The sequence below is a fragment of the Phaethon aethereus genome, assembly GCF_964289735.1.
Source record: "Phaethon aethereus genome assembly, chromosome: 6".
Lineage (NCBI taxonomy): Eukaryota > Metazoa > Chordata > Aves > Phaethontiformes > Phaethontidae > Phaethon > Phaethon aethereus.
The window spans coordinates 11,898,703-11,915,916 of NC_138580.1; the positions used below are offsets into that span (position 1 = coordinate 11,898,703).

General features: G+C 41.1%; 1 protein-coding gene across 4 annotated transcripts in view; it reads right to left on the reverse strand.

The window, feature by feature from the left end:
- The window catches only part of KALRN (kalirin RhoGEF kinase), a gene marked incomplete at both ends in the record, with an annotated part of 523,644 nt that overhangs the window by 216,941 nt on the left and 289,489 nt on the right, over positions 1-17,214 (reverse strand). The window lies entirely within an intron of this gene.

The window sequence follows — 17,214 nt, forward strand, 5'->3', positions numbered from 1 at the left end:
CTTGTTTATTTCCAAGTCCCCTGGAATTTCTCAAAGATAATGTGATGAAGCAAGGGGACTAACCACCTCAGAAGCCTACAGTGCCTCACGTGACACTCGGCTATAGGCTCGTTGCAAAGCCTCCCAATGGCTATGACGTTACAGCATGTAATCACGTCAGCCAGAGATGTGTCAGCCTCAAGAAACATTTGCCTTTTGCTGGCTTTTGTGCGATAACTTGAGAAGACCGTGTCTTCAAGTTCCTTCTACGTTTTTTCCTCTCGTCTACTGATCTACGTTGCATTTCTAAATGGTGTAAGTCTATTTGATCAGCTTGCAGCTGCCAATAGTAATGCTCAGATTGCCTTGGAGGGGTATCACTTCCAGTCTGTCCGAGGTACGTACCTGCCCTCTGTTACATAACAATTTGAACACTTCACCACCCTGAACAGATTTACCCCACAGCCATGGCCTTTGCGATATGTGTTACCCCTGCTTTACAGAGAGGGAACTGAAGAAGGCAGAAGCTAAGTGACATACCCAAGACATGCCAGACTGTGGAGGAACAGAGGTGGATTCCATCAAACTTATCTCAGCTTTCAAACTATCTGCCTATCCTTTCTCTCCCTCTTTCACGTTTCTGGAAAACACCACTAAACTAATACACCAGAGAGTCTCAAGAATAACAGCAGAAATGGAAAGGGAGTGCAGTCATCTTCTCCATAGCCATAGAGCTACGGTTTAGTCAGCTATGTTTAGCTAACTAAACACAGCCAGTCCTCGCTGTCAATAGAAAAGCTTTCTTCACTCAAGTTGAGGCTGAGAGCTCTGTGGCGTTTAACACTTAACAAAAGTAACGGGAGACAAAGATATCAGCCTAAGGGTGTTTCCAGTACCAGGCGAGATCTTCAGAAATGCTCAGTGTTTCTAAGACTGCTCTCACTGGGAATTTTAACCTCTCCATCAACAGAAGCAGAATTGTAGCACTTTCCTTTTCAAAGTCCTACTGAGAATCCTCCTCAGTTTAAAAATCCATTAACTTTGTACATATACACAAAATACCTTTGAACACTGTGGACACACATGTACTTATGAGCATTAAAGGAACACTGTCAAAAATAAAAGCCATGAATCAAGTCATGTAGTTCTTACATAGATAATATGCTGCTGCAGTCAATAGTTGCTGCTGGAGAAATATTCAATACAAAGATGGAACACTGGCCTCCAAGTGTTTAATGGGGGAAATTATTTCCAGTTATAAAAACCAGAAAGAAAACAGCTCATTTGCTGTTCATTTTCCCAGTTTCTGAGGGCTGACTATAAATATACAGTATTTGCATTTCTCCTTTTGGACTGTGAAGAACATATTCTAGACAGTTTTGTTACCAACAGTAAATTTTTATGCCCTCGCTTTCAGTCTGCTGCTATAATGGTTAGGCTGTTAACAGTGGCAAAATGTTATGTTTTAATAATCATTTTTTGGAAAACTCTTTAGCTGAACTTGTAAAAAATGTTCCACTTACTATGCTCTGAATTAGGGTCCAGTTTCAGTTAACAACATCCTTTCTGAATGATCCTCTTCCAATAGTATTTGGAGCAAATGCCAAAGCTAGCACTATTTTTCAAAGTCTACTCCACTCTAGGGTTTTTCACACATTACCACTACAACAGCTCAAACACCAGTCCAGCTCCCTGGGGAGAATGCTGTCCCCTACTTTTATTTATAACATTTAGTATACATTTAAACACATTCACTCTCTGCTTAGGGCACAGATTTGAGACACAAACACCTTTCCTGAAATACAACATGAATACAGCTCGGCTGCATTTGTTCCTAACACACTTACGTTCATCTCTGCTGCAAACCATTACAAGTTTACTGACTCCAACATGTGATATACCTAATTATGTCTAAATGAGGCGAGTTTACTAATATGATGATCAAGGATGCAGTGGTCCTGCAGCAGTGCCTTTGTATTGCACAAGTTTCTCCAAAGGCAAAGAGGGTTTTCTGCAGGGAAGCTGGCTGGGTGTGGAAGGAGGCGCACTGTCAGCATACAGTGGTGCTTCCCTGAAGCATTCATACCTAATTTTGGACATGTTTGCTTAAATGCGTTGTGCATGAGAAGCCTGAACATAGCACATTTTAAGTATGGTGAAACTTTTGTTCACCTCTTTTTCTGTCTTTGTCTACTGAGTTCCCAGCTAAGTGTCTGGGTTTTAAAAACAGGTGCAGTTTATGATAGGAAAAACACTAATGGCTTTATCACTGTCATTCTAGAAGGAAGGCCTGGTGCTGAGAGATTTCCAGTTCACTGTTGCAGATTTAAGAGGTTTAGATGCACTTCAGATGAGCAACCACATTTGGGAGTTAACCACACTCGCCTTGAACTTCAGAGTTTGACGTACTCATGAAAGGATTGTCATCTACTGTCAGATGAGACATAAACACAGCACATGCCAAATAAGATAGAGGTCAGTTATTTGGTGAGGGCCTGCTCTACTTTTGTTCTGTTCATTTGCTTCAAGTGCACATAAATCATATCAGAAGTTGTTACACATGTCGAATATTTTCATGTACATCTATTTCTCACCAGGTGCTGAACTAAAGCTATGTTGAGCCCGAGAGCTTCATCCTGGCTGGTACTATAATGCTACACTGCTTGCCCACTTCATACATTTTCATCCTGAGCTCTCCCTCTTGTTAGTAAGCTCTTCAGAGTACAGACCCTTATTTCATTTGTTTCCAGCATTTTGTAAGTTTTTGGTGTGAGAGAATCTCCATCCCTTACTGGATATGGCAGGGAACATTGTCTCTAAGGATGAGGTACTTAATGCCTTCTTTGCCTCTGTCTTTAATAGCCAGTCCAGGTATCCACAGGGTATTCAGCCTCCTGAACTGGAAGATGGGGATGGAGAGCACCGTAACCCATCCATAATCCAGGAGGAAGCAGTTAAGGACATGTTAAACCACCTGGACACCCACAAGTCTATGGGGCCTGATGGGATCCACCCCAGAGTACTGAGAGAGCTGGCAGAGGAGTGCTTCCTCAGTAAGTTTGCAGATGACACCAAGTTGGGTGGGAGTGTTGGTCTGCTAGAGGGTAGGAGGGCTCTGCAGAGGGATCTGGACAGGCTGGATCGATGGGCTGAGGTATAATAAGGCCAAGTGCTGAGTCCTGCACTTGGGCCACAACAACCCCATGCAACGCTCCAGGCTTGGGGAAGAGTGGCTGGAGAGCTGCCCGGGGGAAAGGGACCTGGGGGTGCTGGCTGACAGCCGGCTGAACATGAGCCGGAAGTGTGCCCAGGTGGCCAAGAAGGCCAACAGCGTCCTGGCCTGTATCAGGAATAGTGTGGCCAGCAGGAGCAGGGAAGTGATTGTGCCCCTGTACTCGGCACTGGTGAGGCCGCACCTCGAATCCTGTGTCCAGTTTTGGGCCCCTCACTACAAGAAGGATGCTGAGGTGCTGGAGCGTGTCCAGAGAAGGGCAACGAAGCTGGTGAGGGGTCTGGAGCACAAGTCTTATGAGGAGCGGCTGAGGGAACTGGAGTTGTTTAGTCTGGAGAAGAGGAGGCTGAGGGGAGACCTTATCGCTCTCTACAAGTACCTGAAAGGGGGTTGTGGCGACGAGGGTGTTGGTCTCTTCTCCCAAGTAAACAGCAATAGGATGAGAGGAAATGGCCTCAAGTTGCACCAGGGGAGGTTTAGATTGGATATTAGGAAAAATTTCTTCACCGAGAGGGTGGTCAGGCATTGCAACAGGATGCCCAGGGAGGTGGTGGAGTTGCCATCTCTGGAAGCGTTCAAAAAACATGTGGATGTGGGCACTTCAGGACATGGTTTAGGGGACATGGTGGCGCTGGATTAATGGTTGGACTTGATGATCTTGAAGGTCCTTTCCAACCTTAGTGATTCTGTGATTCCGTGACATAATCCTTGATCGGGCAGGGTGGGAATCCAAGAGAGAATTAACTCTCATGATGAAGAAAAGCATATAATGCCTCCTTGTCCTGCTATCTCCAGCCAGAAGACATTACCTCAGATTCTCAGCCCTTATGAGATCTGAAAGGATCTACCAGGAGCACAGGATCTAGCTGGCACCAAGATTCAAAACTCTGGAAGAAGGTAAGAGCTAATGTAACCACGGAAGGAAATTTTTGCTACTAGAAGGACAATCATGGCTGTCCCCTTTTCTGAAAACTGCAGACCCATGGAAGGTTTTCTGTGACATCCTGAGGAAAGTGATGCCAAAAATGGTTAATATCTCCATAGGGAAGATCCTATGAAGAATCTCTCCTCTGCATCTGTAGAAATTAGTTCCTGTCAAACAATAATAGCATGAGTTCCACAGAAAAATAACCTATGAGTTATAAAATGATGCTCTCTGAAACTTTAGGGATGTGTGGTGTTTTCTTCCTAATGTTGCATTAACCCCTGAGAGAACTGTCATGTGTAAACCCTTGAAATTATCAGTGATCTGCTAACTGGCATTACATACTTCTGCACATTTCAAGCACAAAACCAACTTCCATCCCAAATCTCTTAATAATCTTTCTATACTAACCTTTACATAATCACCTATTTCAGTCATGATATCTGTAGTCACAAGAAGATGAAACTGCACCCTTCAGGTTTTAGACCTGGCTCTAATACATGCTTTTGGAATTCATTTTAGACAGAACCAGGAGGCTTTCATCCCTCTTCTGTTTCTTGCAAATAACAACAAAGAAACACAATTATGTAAAAAAGATAGACTAACAAAATGTATACAACAATCCCTACAACAATTCAGAATCAGAGGTGATTGTTGTCTTATCCCATGGCAATATTTACTAACAAGATTCCCATAACTTTGGTTCATTAATTGTTAACAGTTTGAGGTTCTGTAGAAATTTGAAAAAAATGGTTTATGAAAAAGCTGATATGAAATTTGCCTGTTACATTTATCATGTTTTCCTTTGCATTTCAGACCAACAAGCACCAAAACTTTAGGATCCATTTCCATCTCTGAGCCAGGTAGCAGATCTCAGCTGAGCTTCCACTGTGTCTCCAGGTTAATGTATATGAAGCCATCACTGCATTGGAAATACACTATTCAAACACAGCTCTTTCAGCAAACTGCCTAAGAGATTTCCTTAAAGCTGAAACAAACATTACTTTGTCCGTAATCTTTGTGCCAGAGAAGTGTTTTATGAACCGTTCTCTCAAAATCTTTTTAACCCAGAGTAGGAATTGCGCTGATTCTCAACATCAGAGAGCATTGGCTACGTGCAGTGTGTGGTGGCCTCATCTCTTACACAGAAAATTGCAGTGCTTAGTACAAAACAACCAAAGGACCTCAATTCTGGTTTGAAAGTATTTAGCATTTTTTTCCTAATTAAAACTAAGTAAATAATTAAATTTAAAAATACTCATCAGCTAATTCTTGGACCAATATAAGGCTAGAGGCAGCAGAACAGAAATATTTTGCCTTTCTTATTTATGATATGTATTCCAAGCTAAAAAAGTCTAATATCTTTTTCACTTAGAAACAAATTAGAATGGAATGGAATGGAATAGTTCAGTGGGAAGGGACCTGCAATGATCATCTAGTCCCACTGCCTGACCACGACAGGGATGACCAGAAGTTATAGCATGTTATTAAGAGGCATTGTCCAAATGCCTCTTAAACACTGACAGGCTTGGGGCATCAACCACCTCTACAGGAAGCCTGTTCCAGTGTTTGACCACCCTCTTGGTAAAGAAATGCTTCCTCATGCCCAGTCTAAACCTCCCCTGGAGCAGCCTTGGACCATTCCCACACATCCTGTCACTGGATCCCAGGGAGGAGAGCTCAGCACCTCCCTCTCCACGTCCCCTCCTCAGGCAGCTGCAGAGAGCAGTGAGGTTGCCCCTCAGCCTCCTTTTCTCCAAACTAGACAAACCCAGAGTCCTCAGCCGTTCCTCACAGGACATTCCTTCCAGCCCTTTCACCAGCTCTGTTGTCCTCCTCTGCATGCACTCAAGTATCTTAACATCCTTTTTAAATTAAAAAACAAACCAAAACAAACCAAAAACATGCCAATCATATGTATTTGTGTTTTTCACTGACCCCTCCCTGCATTTTTAAGGCATCAGTCAATGTAGTGCAGCATTTTGGTTTCAACTGAAGTATATTTTCCAAAAATGGTTTCATGTAGTTTTCCCTCTACAGCAACTACACTTGTAACTAGTTTATTGCTGCATGTTTCTAGTCAGATTACATAGAAAAAAGCTATGTCTAATGGTAGTCCAGGGCAGAGTTCATGGCCAAAATCTGGGCAATATTTTTCCAGAACAACATCCACTTGCACGGTATTTTACAGTTGTTTATTACATTTGAGAGGTTTTCATGGTAACTGTCTCCAAGATCTCCAATATGTGGTTAGCCATGCCTATCAGCCAGAGAGAGATGTATAGTTGTATACACTAGGAGCAACATGAGGTAGGGGAACAGGAGAGGTGATCAGATACGTTATCACATTAAACACAAACAACATACTCTAGACATTGCGCTTCCTAAGTAGATGGATGTTCAGATATGCTGAGGCGGAACAAGGCAGCGCTGGTTTGCCTTATTCTGTGTTAATCAAGTTCTGTGGCTGTGAAAGGCAGTTCCAGGCAAAGGTTCCTCATATTGATTCAGAGGGATTTGTCACCTAGGTTTTACCATGCAAAAGGCATGGAAGAGATGGCATATCTAGAGGCCAGTGAGTACTGACTAGAGAGAGAACTTAGATGACTAGCTTAGATCTGATCTTCTTGACTAAAGACTAGTGATGTGAATTGCATCTTATGCCTGCAGGCTAAAGCTTAGGAGTCTTATTAGGCTTTCTCTGATGTGACATCTCCTTTATGTTCTTTAGAGTCGTGACTCGGCTCTTCAACACCAAAGATGAAATCGCGGTATGATTACTCCTGCTGTGAAGATGGGATGTCAAGACAAAGTTCAAAGCCTGATCCATCTCTCACTGAAAACAGTAAAAAGGATCTTACTGACTTCAGTGAGAAGTGGGTCAGCCTTCTAGCCATTTACTCAAGATCGCAGGAGGAGACAAAAAAATGGCAAAGGGCTAAAAATAGAAGTCCAGAGACCTTGTACCCCTGTTCTGCGCATAGACAGTGGGTAGCAGTCCTCCCTGCAGAAACTACAGCATGATTCATATTCACAAAATGATAACTATGGAGCTGACTCTGCATTTCTCAATGCTTATAAACTATTGTTACCCTTAATTATGAAGCTCAGTTACTGCTATCAGATTCTTTGCTCAATGCATTTTGTTAAAATTAGCTCCATTTTTTTGCTTAGGTTAAGTGATCTCACAGTCAGGCTTTTGTGGAGAATTATATCGTTAGTAATTTGATATTCTAAAGCTAAAAAAAGTGACGACAATGAAGCATTTCTTTGATAAATAAATCTGGGGTTTAAGGAAGCATCCATCTTTGCCAAAATTCCTCCTCCCTTAAGAAGGGCAAAGGCTAAGTGCATATGATGATCTAATGTACGATGTGATTTTATTCAGTTTGAATTTCACATAATCAAATCAAGACCTGTATTCTCACTTGTGTTCTATTGCCCTAATTCAAAACACACTTATCAGGAATTACAGTTACAGAAGTTAAAGGCAGAACACCTCTCTGAGGTCATGCAGCCACTTGCTCTATCAGTACAGGGTTGTTCCCTACTGTACACTAAAATGGAAACTTCTTCAGGCCTTTTTAAAAAATATCCAGGTTAATGAAGTCTCCATCACCTTCTTTTGCAGACTGTTCTTCCCTTAGATATGGCAATCCATCTTAAGTTTTTCTTGTCATAATTTTGCCCTGGTTCTCCTTGCACGGTCTTTGAAGTTTGACCTCTTCAAATACTACAGCCTGTTATATTCATCTTCTGATGGACACGTAAGAACATGCCTACCTCAAATGAGTGAATCACATCTGTTTAAGTAGTTTAACAAATCAGGGTCTCAGGTAAGTTTGTGAGTGCAAGTACATGTAAGTGTGTGTCCAAGTATCAACCACTTGACAATTTCAATGAAATTACTACTATTCTCAGAACTGCATCTATTTGTGAATACAGTCTCGGAACCAGAGTGCCTGGAATGTCACCTATGCTTCAGCACACCAGCAATGCATAGAAAACCTCTCTCCCAGCTCCTGGAAAAGTTATCTTCGCAGCTGGTACACAGGCTTGAAAGGCGCTTACGCCTCTCATCTCCCACTGTGAAACTATGGCTCATTCACAACGTTTTAAATTATTTTTCTTTAGGCATTTTCTGGCTGAGCATCTGTATTTACTGATCCATTGTTACTTCTTTCCGCACTGACATTTGAAGCTTAGCTCAGTTCAGGAACATCCACAGATTTGGGGATTGTGAAGTTTGCTCCCATTTCAGATGGCTAAGAGGCCAGATGTAATACCATGCTGGTACTAATTGCTACTTTACACCTCCAGTAATTGCATGATTTCAGTGGATTATCTAAGCATAAGGGATTTTTCAGCATGAATGAGAAATAAATAGTTCCCAGGAATGACGGGGTGAATATCACACAGCATCCTCACTAACCATTGCCAAGACCAGATATTTTTCCATATATTGTTATCTTTTATTTATGGGTTTCCCTCAGGGTTCACATACAAATTGAGATGAACTCATTATTTGAATTTAAAAGAATGACACTTACACATTACATAAAATGCTGAAACCTTGTTTAAAATCTACCTTAGACCTTCAAACTAATAAATAAGCAAGATTAGAATTAACAGTTGGAAATTTATTAGCTAAAAGTATTCTTCTTTGTGCTATTTCATATCGACTGCTTACTTTAGATTAAAAAAAAAAGTTGCCTATGGTATATTTTATCATATCGATGGTTCATCTGAATCAGGAGTGCAGTCCTACATCATGTAGAGAATACTCTCATTACCACAATCACGCTAATTAACGACAGTGTGATCACAACCATTATACAATGAAATGCCAGTGAGACATATAGATGGCATTTAAAACATTATTTCACTAATATCACCCATCATATCCAATATTAATAAGTATGCAAAGACACATAGATGCAATGTGCGTGCACATACCACATACACACAAAGAACAAGCTAACTTCTTAGCTCAGTGTGCGCAGTTTAACCATCACTGAATTTTTCTATCACTACTGAAAAGTACTATCTATACAAAGACTTGACTTTGAATGCATCCAAAGCTTTTTTTTTCTTCTAAATCAGAATGCTCAAAAGCATGTTTGGCCAAGATCTAGACTTTTCAAACCTCCGCTTAGATTTTTTTTTTTTTTTAACGTTGCAAGATTCATTTTTATTTTTGTTACAAGGGGGAAGAAAAGGGATTTCATTGTTTTTGTAGACAGACAGACTACACCCACCAAAGGCTCCACCTGGAGCCTGGCAAACTTACTCTTTCCTCCCTATTTTATTTTAATGAGTATATATGTGCAACCTCCTCTATTGAATAAACCACTAAGCACTTGCTTTGTATGGACAAGTAAATAGTCCTGCTCTTTCCAGGGAAGCAATCCGCACACTTCATGTTATAAGGAGGGCGTGTCATTGCAGGATTACACTGGAGTCTGACACGCATCCTTGAAGAAGAACTACCAGAAATACATGCACCTTTACACTTTGTGAGGTGGGATTTAAGAAGTTTTGATCTACAAAATGCCACATAGGAGCTGGAAGAACACCACTTTGGCACATGAATGAAGTTTTAAGCCCACAAAGCTGTCTTCAACATCTTTCCTGAGGCAAGAGGGATTGCCAGCTGAGACAGCAGTGCTGCCCCAGGAAGGCTCATCCACTTCGTCTAACACAAAACCAACTCTGTTTACAAACTAAAGAACCATTAGAGGAAACAATTTTAAGAGACTGCATTGAAAACACTTGATAGTTTTAACTGAGGTGGCCTCACAGTCCTTCAAAGCCAGCACGTTGGCACGTTAAGGCACCCTAAATAGAAAGAGTAGCTACTTAATATGGAGGCTCACTTTGTGCTTATAGGGGAAGGAGTAGGAAATGTGATGATAGGGTTATGCAGGTAAGGATCAATTAATACTCTTTGGAATATTTTTTTTTTTTCTGTCACCCTACTGCTCTTCTAGGAGAAGCATACCTAAACAGTGTATTGAAATGAGATGATGAAATACTCCCGTTGCTGTTAAATATTTTCAATATTTTATGGACTCTACAAGGATGTACAAGAACTAGGGAAGATATCTCAAATTGATGATTATGGGCCAAGTTTCATCCTAGCACTTGATCCTTGGTAATATCCATAAAAAGAGCTTGATCTCTTCTCTTTGAGAACATCCTTGTACAGTAACAGGCATGTGGAAGCGAGCAACAGCAAGGACAGCAGAACAACGAAGACAACATAGCTGACTGAGATGCCATTATACGGTAGTTCTGGTATCAGACATGAAAACGAATTGGTTTTAAGGCCAAAAAATAATATCATCTTATATTGGTTAGTGTTATGCAGCACAGTGAGTGTACCAGTAAAACAGTATTACCCCTGCACAATGACTTGATAATTGGGTGATTAGCAGAGGGTATGAATGATTGCTGCTCAAGTGGCTGTAAGGTAACTCAGCCTTTGAAATTCAGCAAAGGTGATGAAAGCATTATTTTTTCAGACTTGACAAGGGAACACAAGAAGGCAAACTCTCAGGAGAGAAATGCAGCATTTTGAAAGCTTCTCAAATGATAAATATCATCAACAAGCCCAGATAGTTCACAGCAAAGCCCCACAACTTCTTTATGATAGAGGGAAAAGGGAAGGCGAGTGGAGAAACAAAGAAACGTGTGGCAGCTCAGAGGTGAGCAGCAATCTAGGAGGGCACGGTATTGCTTTCTGTCCCAAAGGCTCAGCTCATGTCCCTTCCGAGCCCTGCAGACATGAATACAATCATGACAGCTTTATCAAGTCCTGCCGGTCTCCTGAATTGAAATAACTTCAGGCATTCTGGGTTTAATATCATGCTCACAGTTTGGAGATTTCAAAGACACAGCAACAACAGTATTAAAAAGGCTTTGGACTGTCAGCAGCACTGGGAAAAGTGAGTACCAAATACAACTGGCAGCAGTACCAAATACAACTGCTGCCTGAAAACAGAGGCAGAAATAAACGTACAAGGATGTGAATTATGTAAACTGCCTGGCTTTTTTTCTAGTGTCTAGCTTTTTATGAACCTGCTTTAAATAAGACAGCAAAGCATTTCCTCTCTCTGTTTCCCCCACAGCCACTACTCAAACTCAGCTGTGCCTTTATTTCCATTGATGTAGAGACAGGTTATAGCATCTTCCCTAAAGCACATTTTGAGGAACATGGGCCTGTTTATAGAGCGAGATAATGTTTAACAGAAGAAAATTCAGCAAAACTTTATCCCAAATTCTCCAAAGCTTTCAGCTTAAGAATTCCTATATAGCCACATAAAGAGACCAGGCGGTCTGGAGCACAACACAGTGGTGCACATATATCACATAACTATCATAATTTCTTTCTGCCTGATAATATGTGACAAAAATATTACCATATGCAATGTAGGCTGCTGCAAAAAGGTAAGTCTACCACAAATGTATCATAGGGCCTCAAGATTTGCAGTGAACTTTGTTTTACCATAAGTTAAAGGCCACCTCTGACAAGCAAACTGGTGTTTGACAGAAAAACTACGGAGGAGGATATGCCATGACCTTTTAGCATGGTCAGTGCACTGCTGCTACCTCAGGAAGGATACAGAGATTTAATGAAATTTTTGTTGCTGCTGCTTTGAAACACGAATTACCTCCCTGACACACTGCACTGCATCAGCTCCCATGCACCGTCCCAGGAGGGAATGGTGCAGAAAATGGGCATCTTGTCCTGTAGTGGTGCTGAGCTAGTGCCATGTGCTAGCACCGTCTACATTTCCTCTAAACTCAGAGGGAAACAGGGAGTCTCTTGGTATTCGCCTGGATCCCTTCTATTTTCCCGGGTAAATTTAATTTGTAGCAAAGATCTGCTTAAAAATTGGTCTTTCCATCCACAGTAAACCTCACATTTCAGCACGCTGCCTGCTGCAGACAAAACATATGATGAGAATAAAACACCAACACCTCTGTTTTGTTGACAATTTGGGTATTTCCATTTGGCAGAAAGAGGTTTCTCAACATACTCGGTGAACAGGAACGGTAACACAATACCTGCCCACCACTGAGATAACCTCTGCCCCATCCCCCTACTCTCTTGGACCTCAGATGATTTGATGGCAAATGCCCCTCTGCTATCTACAAGAATAAAGCAAAATGAAAAATGAAGCCTCCCCAGCTTCAATTAAAGTTGAAGTAACTTTTTACTTCATCTCCTTGTCCCAGCTCAGCCTCCTTAGGAGCAGGTCAGCAAGATGGTCCCTTTGGATTCAGAATCTCTTCACTGTCAACATTAATTCAGCTCTCCGTCATGGTTTACACATTGGAATTTGTTTCAAATGAGTAGAAATCATTCTCTGTATCTTATTAGATTTATAAACCGATTTTTCACCACTTCTATTTCCCTGACATGTGAACTGTCTGTACAGCTTACCCATCAAATTAGTTCTTTAGAGGTGCCACCAAAGCAAAATGGGCTAAGGGCTTAATCTTCCCTAAAGCTTAAAAAGATTAAAATCTTCTGTAACAGCTAGTGAGATGTACTGCATATTTATAATGAGGAAAAATAAAAGGGGTTTTCACTACCCTTGAAGTAACAAACAATATTATTTATTTATTTATTTTATACCAGGTTTATTCATGTACTTTAGAAAAGTTCCAGACAGGGACTAACATTTTTTCATGTTGGTCAGAAAGCATTCATATGGGGAGCATTTTAAAAATGTGTTCCACTGTGTGAAATTCAATTCAGGTTATCACAACAAAGATTTAGAAAGATAACATTTTTTTTATTTCTGGCTCTTATTAGGCTACCACACACGATCTGAGATAAATATATCTTAATAGTGACTTACAATGAGAGATCTGGTACAGAACAGCATTCCCACCAGAAATCTTTGTGCTATAAAATGTATTGATTTTTGGCATGTAGTAGATCTCCAAGAATATTGCAGGCATATGAGATACTGCCTCTACAGCCAACATTTGCCAAATTTTTTACTATAAAAAATCCTGAGAGCTTTCTAGTGTATCCTTTATTTAACATTGCCAAATCCTTCCCTCTCCCTATTCAATCCCCCTTCCTCCAAAAATCCCAAACCAGGCCCACAAAGGATAAGATTGGACATAACATGAGACAAAACCAAAGATCGAGAAATTCTCTTTGAGTTGTCGGTTGATCTCTCTCTGCCTGCTATCCCGGAGTCCCAGTTTTGTGCCAAACCCCAAGCAGTAGGATGTGGGCACCTGCCCCCACCCCTGGAGGCATGCCCAGCAGGTCCCAACAGCAATTCACACTCCCCTCACCATTCTCATCCCAAAATAATCTCCTTATTTTGTGTCCCTATCTTAGCACACAATTCGGATTCTGCTCTGTGCTCTGAAGTACCGTGTTTTCTGTCCCACATTTAATTCTGACTACAAGAAAACTACATTTGCAACGGTTAAACGACCTAGTGACCCAATTTCCAATCCCAAAGGGGAGCACACACTCTGTGAGCTGACTGATATTTCAGCGTGGCTGCACAGCCCTGGCTGTGCCGCGAGGCTGCTTCTCTCCCATTTGGTTCTCCATGCATGACAGAGGAGTGGAGCGGGAACAGAGCCCGTCACTCGCTGTGCGCTGAGGAGCTGTGCTTTGGCACAGGTAAAACTATGAATCCCTTGGGACAGCTCGCCACCCCATGAAACGAGTCAGCAGTGGTTACTTTTACCTTTAACAAAGGAGGAATGGTGTGAATGTATTCCTGGCAGTGCAGTATTTGTTTGAGCCACTTTTATGGTGGGAACACATACCTACCTTACCTTTTAAAAAGGATTCAACTAGGTCCATTTTGAGCCTAAAACAAACCCCAGAAGACAACAGAAAGTAACACTGAAATTGTACCAGACCTCTCTCCCTCACTGTGGAGCACTGCAGGTTTCGAGTCCTTACTGCACTCAACTCTGATGTGTGGGCATTGACAAATCCAAGTTCTGGTTGTCAATATAAATCCTGGCCACAGGCAACACAACCAGGAGCCAGTTGCCAAAAACTAGCGCTCTCAGTCATCTCTCCTATCCCTGCAGAAACACCCTTCATTCCACCGAACACTCAATCCATTCACTTCAGCTCTCAGGTTGACACATATAACGTGACAACTGCACTTTCCATTCCCTGATATTAATGAGTCACAAATGCCCTTTTACACTGTGTGCTTTTGCTTTGAGCCCTAATACTACTCTGGGAGAGGCAAAAGCAGGCTCTGCTCTCTGCTGCATAGCTGTGGATCTCACTAACATCATGAGGAGTTACCTACCCTGTGCAGAAAAATCAACCCTTATGCATTGAACAAAACATTCTAATAATAATGAGGGTTGCATGTTAACAGGCCATGATGTCAATGTTTTGGAGCAAATACTGGTTTCTAATGTATTAGCTGCCCACTAACATAGGCAACCATGCTAGACAAACACATGTACACATATTCACTGACAGTTCAGAAACACCTCCTGTCTCAGTCCCTGACTTGCAAATTCTGCGATTTCTTTCTTCCCCCAAAAAGCTTCATTTTAAGTGTAGTGACATGAGAAGGCTGATTCTGCTTGCTTTTCTCATGTCAAACTTGAAATTTCTCTCCCTAGCTCAGGAGAGGCAGCACAGGGAAAGGAACCTGCATTTTTGCTTGTGGTAGTGCTCTGAACCAGACATTAAACAAAGATGTTTAAATTCCTGAAACCATATGCTGTTTCCATAATGACACAAACCAGTGCTTTCTTGGGGCTCGGTTATGCAAAACCAGACCTCACAGACCACAATTATAGAGGGCAATATTAATGGCTGGATTACACGCACTGAATCGACAAGTGAATTATTTATGCACACATTAGGATTTTTATCCCTGTTCACACACATGTAATTCCAAACCACCTCTAAAAATCCACTGATGTTTCCCTATTTCTATACAAGAGAAACTGAGATCTGAATTCTATCCCAGCGAAATAATTTTTAAAATAGATTTATATGCAGTAAAATGTTGATTGAATAATTTATATTTATATATTCAGTAAAAATATTTGCAATAGTCTTATAATGCAAATGTAGTTTTTGGACGATTCAAATATCTGATGTGGGAATAAAAGGCATCCTCATCTGGACAGTTAGGGACCTGTGATAGGAAGAGAAGAGAGGAACCACCACACTGCCAAGCATCTTGTCCACAGTGCAGATACAGCCATTGAGCTGGAGTCTCCACTCTTTAGAACAAGTTAATTACAAGGAATTTCTCTGAAATTGGAAGCGTGATTTAGTTCTAAATCTTGTGCAGCAGAGTGATCAATTTGACCCTGTTAGACTATTCCCAGAACATTTGCACAATGATTATGAATACGTAAAACCTGTCCTTGAAAATTATTTTGCTTTATTACTGAATACAAATTTGATATTGTCTTAATCTATATGAAATTTCCTTTACCAAATTTCTGCAGAGAGGCCTATTTGTGATTTGTAGCAATGTCATAATACAGTTGCAGTGGCTAATGTTGCGCCGTTCTCCTAAAGACACCACTGTGTCTTGAGGAGGAAGCAGCACAACCACGGGCAGCTCCTTCTACTGCCCTGAGACAACATGAGAAAGTAAAAACTCTGATCATAGTATCACCTTTCTCCCCATGCACCCCGCTGCTCTAAATAGCTACAAGAAATTGAACTGAAGAGTCCTAGTCCACCATCATTACAAATGAGATTTGGACACTGCTGCAATTAATCTTCCTGAATCAATAGGTAGAGTTTGATAACCCACTGACCTGCCAGTAAGAGCACAAAGAAAAATGATCAGAGGGGATCCAAAGCCTTTCGATGAGAATGGTTTTCACCAAAATACATAGGTGTTGTGTACAAACTAGCAGTGGCTCTTCTAAGTGTGTATATTTCACAGAAATTATCAATAGTAAATATCTTTTGTTTCAGCTGCATGTTTATTCAGTTGAGATATCAGTACCATATTGAATATATTTTTAGTATGCACATTATACATCACATCAGTGTTATAATTTTCCAATGTTCTCTAAGAAATTTATGGCCTTGAAAAAACAAATTCCAGGATTTTTCTCCTTTAGGAAATTTTTGCTTTCTTTTCTGATTCAAAATTAAATGAGTTAAAAAACTCAGAATTCCCCACACAATAAAAATTCCATTTTCTAGATCCTCTACAATTAAAAATACATATTTCTTAAATAGCTTCATTGTTCTCCCAGTCTGCTATGGGAACAGCATTTCGCATTTATAGGCAAATTAAAGTAACATATTTTAAAGACACAAAAATAAACCTACCCAAATAAACCAGCAATAGGAAGCTAGCTCCTGGCAATTGTCAAAAACTTATTGAATTGCCAAGCCTTGAGATTTTATAGGGAGTATTTAGATTGTGAATCATGCTGCAGGCAGATTAATGAAAAGATCCAGCTGTCATGTGATTTTGGAAGAGAAGAAGTAGGAAAGAAAATCACCTCTCGTTTGAGGAGAAATACACTGAAACGCAAACTCAGAGACGTGGCGTAATAGGCATAGCTCTTCAAGTGACTGCCACAAACGTTTCTGTGCCGTTATGGGGCCTCTCTAAAAGCAGTTTCCCCATTACCACTAGATCATGGGGTACCAATGGCCACCAATTCAATTGCATTGCTATCCAAACTTACAGAAGATCAGCCAATGCACCCTTTCAGCATCCCCTGCTGATGAAGTCTCCATGGGCATATCTAGATAATGCAATTGAGCGTGGTACTGATATCCACAGAGTACTCTGAAGAGTATCATGCTTCTTCAGGGAAAATATGTCTAACGTGACCTGTGTCTGACTCGGGTCTGGCAGTCGAGTCCCCATAGCATTACGTCTAACGCTGCTATACTGCTCAGCCCTTCCCAGCCTCTCTAGTTCCTGGCTCAGGCTGTGCAGAACAGTTTCACTATCTCCGTACTTGCAATGTGGATATGTCCCGAGTCACCCAGAAGCTGCTAAACTTCATACAAAAAGTTATACTATTGCTTCCATGATAAACTATCTGGCTCTTCAGCTGTGCTAGTAGA